Consider the following 15,134-nt stretch of genomic DNA (forward strand, 5'->3'; position numbering starts at 1 on the left):
GACTGTGCACGTGACGGGAGGAGCTGAGAGAAAGTTCTGGGGTCGCGTTGCGACATTTGTAACTAGTGAATAAAGCTGCTTACTTACCACAGAACACACCTGTACGGGAAATAAACGCTCCTATTATCCCCGGGGCCCCTCAGCCATGAGCTCAGAGTGTACATCACCGTGCAAGGAGAGCGGAGGCCACAGCCGCCAGGACGGTTCTGCTGACACTTTTCTGTCCATTAGGACAGACTGCATGAAAATTGTCAGGAAAAATAGCTTCACATGCAGCAATCATGTTCTCCGCAAAGCACGGACCCCTCAGCAGACCCTGCCAGACCCCCTGGACGGACGGGACTATAGGGTCCTTGGGCGCTGGTGACAGGGCCGGCTCTAGGATTATATGGGCCCTGCATCCATTTCAATATTTCCTCGTCTTCTTTCTTTAGGCCATTCCTCAGCGCATCGATTTACATTGGGGCATGGCATTGGCGGTGCGATCGTAGGATTTATTGGTCCCAGTCTGGGATCCTCACCGCTTTCTAATCTCATTTATTTGGGAGGCAAAGTGGGAACTAAATGTACCGTTACACTAAACGACTTACCAACGATCACGACCAGCGATACGACCTGGCCGTGATCGTTGGTAAGTCGTTGTGTGGTCGCTGGGGAGCTGTCACACAGCTCTCTCCAGCGACCAACGATCAGGGGAACGACTTCGGCATCGTTGAAACTGTCTTCAACGACAGGGCCGCCATCAGGGCATGACAGCCATGACTGGCGTATGGGGCCCGGTGAGCAGAGGGGGCCCGCATCGGGCCCCGTCTAATCTGCTCACCGGCCCCCCCCCTGCCGGCGCTGTGGGCCCCCCACCTGCCGGCGCTGCGGCCCCCCCCCCTGCCGGCACTGCGGGCTTGCGGGACACTATTGACGTGCGGGCCCGTGCCCGCACGTCAATAGTTAGCCGCCGCCAGCCAGTCGGAGGCTGGCAGCTGACTTGAGCGGCCGCAGTGCGCAGTCGCAGTTCGCCGGCATCTGACGTCATTGTCAGCGAGTGCGTCCTTCACCTGCGTGGAGGAAGTGAGGTTCCCCGCCGCAGGAGCGCATGGCCAGGTAAGAACTCGTTTTTTTTGTTTTTTTGAGAGCGGCGATCCCAGGGGGGTGGGGCCCGGGGCAGAACGCTGGACACGCTGGGGCCCGGGGCAGAACGCTGGACACGCTGGGGCAGAAAGCTGGACACGGGCAGTATGCTGGACACAGGGGCAGAGATGCTGGACACAGGGGGCAGAGATGCTGGACACAGGGGGCAGAGATGCCGGACACAGGGGTCAGAGATGCTGGACACAGGGGCAGAGATGCTGGACACAGGGGGCAGAGATGCTGGACACAGGGGGCAGAATGCTGGACACAGGGGGCAGAGATGCTGGATACGGGGCAGAGATGCTGGACACGGGGCAGAGATGCTGGACACAGGGGCAGAGATGCTGGACACGGGGCAGAGATGCTGGACACGGGGCAGTATGCTGGACAAGGGGGCAGAATGCTGGACAAAGGGGCAGAGATGCTGGACACGGGGCAGAATGCTGGACACGGGGCAGAATGCTGGACACGGGGCAGAATGCTGGACAAAGGGGCAGTATGCTGGACACGGGGCAGAATGCTGGACACGGGGCAGAATGCTGGACACGGGGCAGAATGCTGGACAAAGGGGCAGTATGCTGGATAAAGGGGTAGAGTTGCTGGACACAGGGGGCAGAATGCTGGACACGGGCAGTATGCTGGACAAAGGGGCAGAGATGCTGGACAAAGGGGCAGTATGCTGGACAAAGGGGCAGAGATGCTGGACACGGGGGGCAGTATGCTGGACACGGGGCAGAATGCTGGACACAGGGGGCAGAATGCTGGACAAAGGGGCAGGATGCTGGACACAGGGGGCAGAATGCTGGACACAGGGGGCAGAATGCTGGACACAGGGGGCAGAATGCTGGACACGGGGCAGAATGCTGGACACGGGGCAGTATGCTGGACACAGGGGCAGTATGCTGGACAAAGGGGCAGAGATGCTGGACACGGGCAGTATGCTGGACACGGGCAGAGATGCTGGACAGGGGCAGAGATGCTGGACAGGGGCAGAGATGCTGGACAGGGGCAGTATGCTGGACAAAGGGGCAGAGATGCTGGATACAGGGGGCAGAATGCTGGACAAAGGGGCAGAGATGCTGGACACGGGGCAGGATGCTGGACACGGGGCAGAATGCTGGACACGGGCAGTATGCTGGACAAAGGGGCAGAGATGCTGGACAAAGGGGCAGTATGCTGGACAAAGGGGCAGAGATGCTGGACACGGGGCAGAATGCTGGACACGGGGCAGAATGCTGGACAAAGGGGCAGTATGCTGGACAAAGGGGCAGAGATGCTGGACACAGGGGGCAGTATGCTGGACACGGGGCAGAATGCTGGACACGGGCAGAATGCTGGACAAAGGGGCAGGATGCTGGACAAAGGGGCAGGATGCTGGACACAGGGGGCAGAATGCTGGACACAGGGGGCAGAATGCTGGACACGGGGCAGAATGCTGGACAAAGGGGCAGTATGCTGGACAAAGGGGCAGAGATGCTGGACACGGGCAGTATGCTGGGCAAAGGGGCAGAGATGCTGGACACAGGGGGCAGAATGCTGGACAAAGGGGCAGTATGCTGGACAAAGGGGCAGAGATGCTGGACAAAGGGGCAGGATGCTGGACACGGGGCAGAATGCTGGACACGGGCAGTATGCTGGACAAAGGGGCAGAGATGCTGGACAAAGGGGCAGTATGCTGGACAAAGGGGCAGAGATGCTGGACACGGGGCAGAATGCTGGACACGGGGCAGAATGCTGGACAAAGGGGCAGTATGCTGGACAAAGGGGCAGGGATGCTGGACACAGGGGGCAGTATGCTGGACACGGGGCAGAATGCTGGACACGGGGCAGAATGCTGGACAAAGGGGCAGGATGCTGAACAAAGGGGCAGGATGCTGGACACAGGGGGCAGAATGCTGGACACAGGGGGCAGAATGCTGGACACGGGGCAGAATGCTGGACACGGGGCAGTATGCTGGACACAGGGGCAGTATGCTGGACACAGGGGCAGTATGCTGGACAAAGGGGCAGAGATGCTGGACACGGGCAGTATGCTGGACACGGGCAGAGATGCTGGACACAGGGGCAGAGATGCTGGACAGGGGCAGAGATGCTGGACAGGGGCAGAGATGCTGGACACAGGGGCAGAGATGCTGGACACGGGCAGAGATGCTGGACACAGGGGCAGAGATGCTGGACACGGGCAGTATGCTGGACAAAGGGGCAGTATGCTGGACAAAGGGGCAGAGATGCTGGACACGGGGCAGAATGCTGGACAAAGGGGCAGTATGCTGGACAAAGGGGCAGAGATGCTGGACACAGGGGGCAGTATGCTGGACACGGGGCAGAATGCTGGACACGGGGCAGAATGCTGGACACAGGGGGCAGAATGCTGGACAAAGGGGCAGGATGCTGGACACGGGGCAGAATGCTGGACACAGGGGGCAGAATGCTGGACACAGGGGGCAGAATGCTGGACACAGGGGGCAGAATGCTGGACACAGGGGCAGTATGCTGGACACAGGGGCAGTATGCTGGACAAAGGGGCAGAGATGCTGGACACAGGGGCAGAGATGCTGGACACGGGCAGAGTTGCTGGACACAGGGGCAGAGATGCTGGACACAGGGGCAGAGATGCTGGACACAGGGGCAGAGATGCTGGACACGGGCAGAGATGCTGGACACAGGGGCAGAGATGCTGGACACGGGCAGAGATGCTGGACACAGGGGCTATGAATGATGCTGGACACAGGGGCTATGATGCTGGACACGGGCAGAATGGAGATATGGGGTATGATGAAAGACATGGGGGCATGACTGGAGACAGATGGGGAAGGATTGGAGACACAGGAGGCATGATTGGAGACACTGGGGGCAGAATTGGAGACAGATTGTGCAGGATCATGGGGCAGGATGGATACGATGGAGACAGATGGGGCAGGATGGGGAGATCATATGGGGCAGGATGGGGAGATCATATGGGGCAGGATGGATACTCATGAGGGCAGGATGGGAGAACATATGGCTGACGCCAGGAATGAGACACACGGGGGCCAGGATGGGGAATATTATTACCATAGGGACTAATTAAGGGATATTATTACTGCAGTGATGTATTTATTTTTTGAGGACACTGTTTTAAATGAGGGGGCAGTCCTGTTACTGTGTAGAGTGACACTATGTCGCCTCTTTTTCTTTATGCGGTGTAATGTAGAAGTTGGGAAAAATTAAGTAATGTGTTCTACAAGCGGAGCTCGAGATAACTGTGTTATTTCCTGCAGAAACGAGTCCTGGCTGGAAGACATGATGGCGGTCTGTGCTGGATGAAAGATGAAGGACTTCACCTAGAGACGTCACTGGTAAGTCATTGTTACCTATACACTGACACTATACACTGTATACTATATACAGAGCTCCTGTGTATAATTTCACTAGTGATCACTGTATTATCTGTACACAGACACTGCATACTAAGTACAGATCTCCTGTGTATAATGGCACTTATGGTGATAGTGTGGTGCTTTTTTTTTATTACTGATCAGAATTGTAGTATTCAGTAACTATGTGGTGGTAATATGTGGTCTGGACATGGTGTTGCGGTATTTGTTCCTTGTATGTGATATTATTCGATCACTGTGGTGGTAATATGCGGTCTGGTCATGGTGTAGCGGTATTTGTCCCTTGTATGTGATATTATTCGATCACTGTGGTGGTAATATGTCATCTGGTCATGGTGTAGCGGTATTTGTTCTTTTTATGTGATATTATTGGTCATTTTAAAAATTGAAAAATAAATAAAAATATACCTAAATTGTATTGCATATTTTAACAAATATTTAATAGGTTACAGCAGAGTAGGGCCTCACCAAAAGAGTCTACCGTGTTATGGTGGCGGCTTACAAAATCTTTTGGCCAAAACAAAAGCTGCCGGCTATATGTGTGATCTGGTGATGGGAACTGTTAGGGTATGTGTCCACGTTAAGTAAACGCTGCGTGTTTGACGCTGCGTGGGGCCACAGCGTCAAACACGCAGCGTCCAGATGTTCCAGCATAGTGAAGGGGATTTTATGAAATCCCGTCTCCACTATGCGTGGTAACACGCACCCGGCGGCCCTGCGACTCTGGACATGCGGCGCTTCTTTTAAGATCGCAGCATGTCCGTGTTCCTTGCGGCAGCTGCGCCGCAAGCTATAACACAGGGCCCTATGTGTGGGGTGCGATGATCCCGGATGTGTGCAATGAACACATCCGGCATCATCGCGTCACAGTAGGGGGCGGGGCTTAGCGCCGAGCGGGTTTGCCGCTGCGACGCAACCGCCGGCCATCCTGAAGGTGGACACGTACCCTCAATGTGTGATTGGTGAGAAGTGGAGTTTTTCCAAGAGAGCGGTGGGACTGTGGACAGTTTGAGGGGTGGAGCGTGGAGGCGGGGCTGGGGTGGAGCCTGGGCGGAGTCTCAAGGGGGCCCCGAAAATTTTGCCAGTATGGGGCCCCGAAATTTCTAGTGGCAGCCCTGTTCAACGATGCCGAAGTCCCCCTGCAGCACCCGGGTAACCAGGGTAAACATCGGGTTACTAAGTGCAGGGCCGCGCTTCCTGCACTGAATGTGTCAGCGCCGGCAGTAAAGCAGAGCACAGCGGTGATGTCACCGCTGTGCTCTGCTTTTTGGCCGGCGCTGACACAGTCAGTGCAGGAAGCTCTGAGCAGCAGCGCGTAACCCTGTGGACGCCGGGGGACGTGACAGACATCGGAATGTGAGTATGTACTGTTTTTTTTTTCACTTTTACAATGGTAACCAGGGTAAATATCGGGTTACTAAGCACAGCCCTGCGCTTAGTAACCCGATATTTACCCTGGTTACAAGTGAACACAACGCTGGATCGGAGTCACACACGCCGATCCAGCGATGGACAGCGGGTGATCAGGGACGAAATAAAGTTCTGGACTTCTAGCTCCGACCAGCAATATCACAGCGGGATCCAGATCGCTGCTGCGTGTCAAACACAATGAGATCGCTATCCAGAACGCTGCAACGTCACGGATCGTCGTCGTTCTGCAAAGTCGCTTAGTGTGAAGGTACCTTTAGGCTGCTTTCACACTAGCGTTGTTCGGCGGACGTCAAAATGCGTCGTTATGACGTATCGACGGATGCGTCACAAATAGTGAAAAACGGACCCAACGCATCCAGTATTTCGACGGATCCGTCGTAAATCCGCTAGACGGTTCTGTAAAAAAACTGGATCCGTTGTGTCCGTTTTTACCATCCGTTTCATCCGTTTTTATGATGACGGATCCGTTTTCCCTGCCTAAAAATGGGAGTCTTCTAAATATGATTGGCTACTGGAAAATAGGGAAAACTATATATTGACTGTTTTTACAGCCCATCTTTCCACTCGCGTAGCTAGAGCTTTTGCCGCCCGGGGCTGATTCCGAGTTTGGTGCCCCCCCCCCCATTGCCGTCACCCAACGCCGGGCACCGCCCCCTCAGCACTGTTTACCCATGAAATCCGATGCCTGCGCTGTGTATCGCTGTTTGGTGCAGGCGCAGAGAGCTCTGGCCGTCTGACGTCACAGCCAGGCTTGCAGACTGCGCCTGTGCGGCCACCCACCTTGGTAATCCCAGCCCCGCAGTGTGTTATGCATTATGCAGAGTGCGGGGCTGGGATTCACAAGCAGGGCGGCCGCACAGGCGCAGTGTCCAGCATTGCCCCAGTGTGTCCAGCATTGCCTTAGTGTGTCCAGCAATCTGCCCCAGTGTCCAGCATTGCCCCCAGTGTCCAGAATTGCCCCCAGTGTCCAGCATTGCCCCCAGTGTGTACAGCAATCTGCCCCAGTGTCCAGCATTGCCCCCAGTGTGTCCAGCAATCTGCCCCAGTGTCGAGCATTGCCCCCAGTGTGTCCAGCAATCTGCCCCAGTGTCCAGCATTGCCCCCAGTGTGTCCAGCAATCTGCCCCAGTGTCCAGCATTGCCCTCAGTGTGTCCAGCATTGCCCCCAGTGTGTCCAGCAATCTGCCCCCAGTGCGTCCAGCAATCTGCCCCCAGTGCGTCCAGCAATCTGCCCCCAGTGCGTCCAGCAATCTGCCCCCAGTGCGTCCAGCAATCTGCCCCCAGTGTGTCTCCAGCAATCTGCCCCCAGTGTGTCTCCAGCATATTGCCCCCAGTGTGTCGTCATCGCACCCTCTGCCCTGAGACGTCGCAGAGTCAGAGGGCGCTGAGGACCCTGCAGCTGCCGCAGGAACCAGGAGAGGTGAGTATTAAAGGGGGGCCCAATGCCAGCGCTGGCACCGGGAGGGGGGGGCCTGGTCGTGACGGCGGTCGGCGCCGCCCGAAGATTTAAAGGACCCGCGTCTCTCTTTTTTTTTTTTTTTTTTTTCCTCCTCCTCTCTGAGTCGGAGCCGCCCCCGGCATTGTGCCGCCCGGGGCGGCCCGCCCCCCCGCACCCCCCTTCCTACGCCACTGCATCTTTGAAAGGGTTTAGAGAAAGTGGCAGAGATGAAGTAAGTGCAAGTGAGGATTGCGAACGTAGTTACTGATGTGATTTTTGAGACCAATTGGCTGGATATAATGGTTCGGGAGAAGGAGGCGGCAGCAGCAAGACGGAGGATGCTTCAATCTCGACGTCGCAGACTATGGATTCATCTCATTAACGCACTGCGGATGACCCGGGGTGTCTATTCTACTCTGGACATGGAGTTGCGCCAGAATCCAGATACATTTTTTAATTATGTCCGGATGAGGCAGGAGCACTTTGATTTGTTGCTGGAACAAGTTGGGGATGTCATCCAAAGGCAGGACACACGCAAGAGGTCTTCCATTACACCGGCGGAGCGGCTGATGGTGTCCCTGCGGTAAGCTTATTTATTTATTTTTTTAATCATTGTTCATATTTAATGCCATGTAAACATGTTTTAACCTATGCGAACATGCTGCAGAAAATACTGCGCTAAAACACAGCATTGCATTTTCTGCAGCATGTTATTTTTTGTATTGTTTGGGGCCACTCCACATTTTTTAACACCTGCTGCATAATAGGAATGCACAGATGTAAAAATGATGTTTTTAATGAGCACTACAAGAGAACTAAAACTTCCACAGTGCCATTTATCGAAACTTTAACCCCTTCATGCCGCGGCCCTTTTTAGTTTTTGTGTTTTCGTTTTTCGCTCCCCTCCTTCCCAGAGCCATAACTTTTTTATTTTTCCGTCAATATGGCCATGTGAGGGCTTGTTTTTTGCGGGACGAGTTGTACTTTTGAAAGTCATCATTGGTTTTACCATGTCTTGTACTAGAAAATGGGAAAAAAATTCCAAGTGTGGTGAAATTGCAAAAAAAGTGCAATCCCACACTTGTTTTTTGTTTGGCTTTTTTGCTAGGTTACTAAATGCTAAAACTAACCTGCCATTTTGATTCTCCAAGTCATTACGAGTTCATAGACACCAAACATGTCTAGGTTATTTTTTATCTAAGTGGTGAAGAAAAATTCAAAACTTTGCTAAAAAAAAAAAAAAATGCGCCATTTTCTGATACCCATAGTGTCTCCATTTTTCGTGATCTGGGGTCGTGTAGGGCTTATTTTTTGCGTGCCGAACTGACATTTTTAGTGATACTACATTTGTGCAGATACGTTCTTTTGATCGCCCGTTATTGCATTTTAATGCAATGTTGCGGCGACCAAAAAAACGTAATTCTGGCGTTTCAAATTTTTTTCTCGCTATGCTGTTTAGCGATCAGGTTAATGCTTTTTTTTATTGCTAGATCGGGCGATTCTGAACTCGGCGATACCAAATATGTGTAGATTTTATTTTATTTTATTTTGGATGGGGCGAAAGGGGGGTGATTTAAACTTTCATTTTCTTTATTTTTTTCATATTTTTAAAAACATTTTTTTTTTACTTTTGCCATGCTTCAATAGCCTCCATGGGAGGCTAGAAGCAGGCACCACTGATCGGCTCTGCTACATAGCAGCGATCTGACGTTCGCTGCTATGTAGCAGAAATGCAGGTGTGCTGTGAGCGCCGACCACAGGGTGGCGCTCACAGCAGGCCGGCATTAGTAACCATAGAGGTCTCAAGGACCTCTATGGTTACCATCCTGATGCATCGCCGACCCCCGATCATGTGACAGCGGTCGGCGATGATGTCATTTCCGGCCGCCCGGCCGGAAGCGCCGGTTAAATGCCGCTGTCTGCGTTTGACAGCGGCATTTAACAGGTTAATAGCGGCGGGTGAATAGCGATTTCACCCGCCGCTATTGCGCGCACATGTCAGCTGTACAAAACAGCTGACATGTCGCGACTTTGATGTGGGCTCACCGCCGGAGCCCACATCAAAGGAGGAGACACGACATGCGAAGTAATAGTACAGCGCATGTCGTGAAAGGGTTAAAAAAAAAAAGGACATGTAATATTTGTGTACATTGCTTAAAAATGTGGGTCTTTGATTTTTACTAACATTTTTATTTGTTTTCCACAGATTCCTGGCTACAGGAGAATCCCTAACTTCACTACACTACCAGTTCCGCCTTGGAGTATCAACTATTTCCGGAATTGTGAAAGTTACCAGCCTGGCGATATGGGATACCTTGCACACGGAGTACATTCCACAACCGACAAAGGACATCTGGCTTTCAAGTGCAGAACTGTTTGAGAAACTGCCATTTACCAAACTGCTTGAGTGCAGTAGATGGGAAACACATCCGTATTGCAAAACCGGCAGGATCAGGCTCAGAGTACTTCAACTACAAGAAGTACTTTTCAATTGTACTCATGGCCATTGCAGATGCCAACTGTAAATTTCTGTCTGTGGACATTGGAGCCTATGGCCGGTCCAACGACTCCCAAGTATTCAAAACTTCCCCGAACGGCCGATGTTTGTATGGAGACAAGTATGACTTTCCACCAGCAAGAGCACTCCCGGGAACAACTGGACCACCTATGCCTTATGTCTGTGTGGGTGATGAGGCCTTCCAGTTGTCCCCACATCTCCTAAAACCGTATGCAAGCATAGACTTGACCCGAACAAAAAGAGTTTTCAATTATCGCTTAACAAGAGCAAGAAGAGTGGTGGAGTGTGCATTTGGCATTCTCACTGCAAAGTGGCGCGTGCTGCTCACCGCTATAAGACTGCACACACAAACAGTAGATGAGGTTGTGAAGGCCTGCGTGGTCCTACATAACTATGTAGTTTCAAAGGAGCCTGTTTCCGTGGATGATGAGGACTTGGAGACCAAACTGTGGGATTACCACAGCAGCTCGGTACGTTCCGCCGGTTCTGTTTCCAGAATGAGGGACCACTTTGCAGAGTATTTAGTGTCACCTGTGGGCAGGGTTCCATGGCAAGAGAACATTGTGTGACATCTTTCTTTCATGTCTCGGTGATTTATGTTTCTGTACAAAGTTTTTTTTATTGACAACAACTTTTAATAATCAGTTTCCAAAACTTTGGTATATTTTGTGTAATAAACTAAATGTTATACCTTCTAACTTGTGGTGTGTAATGTTTTTGTACATTTAGTTTGCATACTTTTAAATGAAGGCACTTCACAAAAAAATTGTTTTTAAACCAAACCAAATTTTATTTTACATATTACAATATAATACAATTTTGTCCTAACTTTTTTGTATAAAAAAAAAATTTTTGTTAAAAAAATTTTTTTGTTGGTAAACCTTTCTTTGGTTACCTTTTTTTTTTTTAGTAAACCTTTTTTTGTCAATAATTTTTTTGTAAACCATTTTTTTATGTAATCCATTTTTTTGTATTTTTTTTTTTTTGTAAAATATAACAGCAAATACAACACATTACAAATCTGTAAAGTGTGGGGTTGAGATACTAGCGGAGGGGCTGGAAGGTTGGACCACGTCGATAGGTGGGGAAATCCTACTGGGTTGGGGTGTAGTGGAAGGGGGGGGGAAACAGGAGGCTGAGCAGGGGTGGGTGTTGTTGGGGTAGGTGGAATACTAAATGGGGAAGAAAAGGTGGACAAGGAAGAAAACTTTAGGGAAGACACTGGGATTTGGGGCCGGGATGGGAATTGGGACTGTGTTTGGTATTGGGCCTGGGGTGGGAATTGGGACTGTGTTTGGTATTGGGCCTGGGGTGGGAATTGGGCCTGGGCTGAGAAAGTTGTAGTGGCTATGTGGGGAGGTGTGGGAGTTTGGGCTCGGGACATGACCCGCAGTAGAGCAGCATGGCAGTCGTGCATTACCTGCATCTTCTGGTCAAGAGTAAGCTTTTCCATGCTCCTGAGCATTGATTGGAAAAAAATGTTGCTTGGAGCTTGACTTGTATCTGAATGCAGCCTATCCAAGCCACTGCTGTTTTCACTGATGCGTGCTTGCACCATGTTGAACCCAGCAGTCACTTGCTCTCCCAAAATTTTGAAAGAGCTTTGGAAGGCTGCATTCAGATGCAAGAACTCAGGAGCATAGGTCCTTTCCGGACCCCTCTGTCGCAGTCGCCACAAACCTAATGGTGGTCTAGAGGTGGCAGGATCAGGGGAGTGGTAAAGGGAACGCAATGTCTTGACCAGCAGCTTCAAGTAACAAAGGCTGCAATGCTGCTTCAGTGCTTTCGGCGGTGGAAGTGGATGGGGCAGAGGTACCAGAAGGGCCAGATGAGGGGTCAGAGGGGTGGGGTCTACCGACGTGGCCCTCGGTGGCGGACTCCTGAGCGATCACTCCAGAGGGGTCCAAGGTAGATGCAGGCGCCCGATGACTACAGACGGTGCTGTGAAGTAGGAAAAAAAACAATTAAAATATTGATAGGGGAAAAGCCGTGACTGAAACCAAAAGTTATACAGGTAAAATTGGTGATTTATTCAATGGGCTGTTGAATACTTACACTCTACTCAGCATACTTTCCCTGAGGAAGGACAGGGCATGGCTATATTTATACTGAGTCCTTCTCCGACGTGCTGAGCCACTCGGGGCCTGCATCTCCTCGTTAAACTCCCTCTTGAAGCGATCCCTGAGTGACCGCCACCGCTTCCTAACCCTTTCACCTGTGAAGACAAGAATGAAATTTAAAAAAGGGTTAATTACAAAACATTCCATTCAGCTCAAAGCATTAGGGCTCATTTCCACATGCGAGTCACACGTCCGTATCTCGCATGTGGAAACCAAGCTCTGGCGCCGGCACTGTGGAGCGGAGCATGCGGCCGCAGAGGAACACATGGAGCTGCACAGCTCCGCTCCAAAGTGTCGGCGCCAGAGCTTGGTTTCCACATGCGAGATACGGACGTGTGACTCGCATGTGGAAATGAGCCCTTACTGAAAAGTGAATACTTACATTCTTGAGTCTGCTGCCTTGGCGCAAGTTCCTCCCACCGCGGCAATACGTTCCGGCATACTTCCTCCCAGAGCCGACGGGTCACATACGTATCAGAATGCCTGCGGTCAGCCATATTCCACAGCGGCTCCCGCTCGCGGACCTCATCAATGAGGCGGTCCACATCAATTCCAATGTCCTCCCCATCTGAGTCGGGAGCACGCTGTGAAGACTGAAAAGAAAAAAAAAAAAAAAACTAATACACTGAAACCAAAAACTACAAAGAGAAAAAAAATAAATAAAAAATTACTCACTTCTGGCTGACCGCGGCGGCGACCACCACGCCGACTCTGGGAGCGGCTGGGAGGATCCTCCTGGCGATGGCCAGAATGTGCAGCAGACTAAAACAAAAGAAAAATAGTTATCTTTGATGTAGGCATATGTTGTATGTGTACAGTGATGTATGATGATTTTTTTTTTGTCTTGGGTGCACTGTGATGTGTGAAGCAACTGTTTCGACACAATTTACACTCTGTGCGCCCGCTCCTGGCATTTCTCCACCCATCTCGTCCCCTTCTGAGAGGCCCTCGGCTGCTTCATCTTCCTGTGAAAACATAATTAACGCATATAGTGATTAACAGAAATGTTGACTATATAACACCCAAAAAAAATTTAATTTTTTTTTAACTGACCGCTACACGCTGTCTCTCTGGAGGAGGGCTATCAGAAGAGGACATTCTTGCTGTGGTTCCTGGTGGCTCTGTAAGTAAAAAGACACTTGTAATCTGCTATACACATTGAATTGTCAGATTTAGGGTCTTCAAAACTTACAACTGGAAATAGGCTTGCTGTGTGTGCACGTCGTGGTGGTCCCTTGTTGCCTTGCAAAGGTGGCTGTGGTCCCTGGTGGCTCTGTAAGTATAAAAAAATTTATAGTTAGACCCACCCCCCAAACTCATCTAAAACATTAAATAACCACCCTGCTCAAATTATGTGAGCAATGTTCATGCAGGCCAACACCAACAGTTTTGAGAAACAAACCCAAAAACAAATAGACCCAAGGCACACCAGTCTGAGCTGGATTACCTACTGCAACAGTATGTGCAAGCTGTAAAACCTTTTCCACCCACCCCCCCCCCCAAAAAAAAACAAGAAAAAAAACCTTGCAAAATTGAAAGGCCTAAACACCATGTGAAAATTTATTGACCACATATGTGATTTTAACCCCTTCATGACCCAGCCTATTTTGGCCTTAATGACCTTGCCGTTTTTTGCAATTCTGACCAGTGTCCCTTTATGAGGTAATAACTCAGGAACGCTTCAACGGATCCTAGCGATTCTGAGATTGTTTTTTCGTGACATATTGGGCTTCATGATAGTGGTAAATTTAGGTCGATAATTTTTGAGTTTATTTGTGAAAAAAACGGAAATTTGGCAAAAAATTAGAAAATTTCGCAATTTTCACATTTTGAATTTTTATTCTGTTAAACCAGAGAGTTATGTGACACAAAATAGTTAATAAATAACGTTTCCCACATGTCTACTTTACATCAGCACAATTTTGGAAACAATTTTTTTTTTTGCTAGGAAGTTATAAGGGTTAAAATTTGACCAGTGATTTCTCATTTTTACAACAAAATTTAGAAAACCATTTTTTTTAGGGACCACCTCACATTTGAAGTCATTTTGAGGGTTCTATATGGCTGAAAATACCCAAAAGTGACACCATTCTAAAAACTGCACCCCTCAAGGTGCTCAAAACCACATTCAAGAAGTTTATTAACCCTTCAGGTGTTTCACAGCAGCAGAAGCAACATGGAAGTAAAAAATGAACATTTAACTTTTTAGTCACAAAAATGATCTTTTAGCAACAATTTTTTTATTTTCCCAAGGGTAAAAGGAGAAACTGGACCAGGGACGTTGTTGTCCAATTTGTCCTGAGTACGCTGATACCTCATATGTGGGGGTAAACCACTGTTTGGGCGCACGGCAGAACTCGGAAGGGAAGGAGCGCCATTTGACTTTTTGAATGAAAAATTGGCTCCAATCTTTAGCGGACACCATGTCGCGTTTGGAGAGCCCCCGTGTGCCTAAACATTGGAGCTCCCCCACAAGTGACCACATTTTGGAAACTAGACCCCCCAAGGAACTTATCTAGAAGCATAGTGAGCACTTTAAACCCCCAGGTGCTTCACAAATTGATCCGTAAAAATGAAAAAGTACTTTTTTTTCACAAAAAAATTATTTTAGCCTCAATTTTTTCATTTTCACATGGGCAACAGGATAAAATGGATCCTAAATTTTGTTGGGCAATTTCTCCTGAGTACACCAATACCTCACATGTGGGGGTAAACCACTGTTTGGGCACATGGTAAGGCTCGGAAGGGAAGGAGCGCCATTTGACTTTTTGAATGGAAAATTATCTCCATCGTTAGCGGACACCATGTCGCGTTTGGAAAGCCCCTGTGTGCCTAAACATTGGAGCTCCTCCACAAGTGACCCCATTTTGGAAACTAGACCCCCCAAGGAACTCATCCAGAGGCATAGTGAGCACTTTAAACCCCCAGGTGCTTCACAAATTGATCCGCAAAATGAAAAAGTACTTTTTTTTCACACAAAATTTCTTTTAGCCTCAATTCTTTCATTTTCACATGGGCAACAGGATAAAATGGATCCTAAAATTTGTTGGGCAATTTCTCCTGAGTATGCCAATACCTCATATGTGGGGGTAAACCACTGTTTGGGTGCACGGCAAGGCTCGGAAG

This window comes from Ranitomeya variabilis, chromosome 5 (genome assembly GCF_051348905.1).
Source record: "Ranitomeya variabilis isolate aRanVar5 chromosome 5, aRanVar5.hap1, whole genome shotgun sequence".
NCBI classification, from domain to species: Eukaryota; Metazoa; Chordata; class Amphibia; order Anura; family Dendrobatidae; genus Ranitomeya; species Ranitomeya variabilis.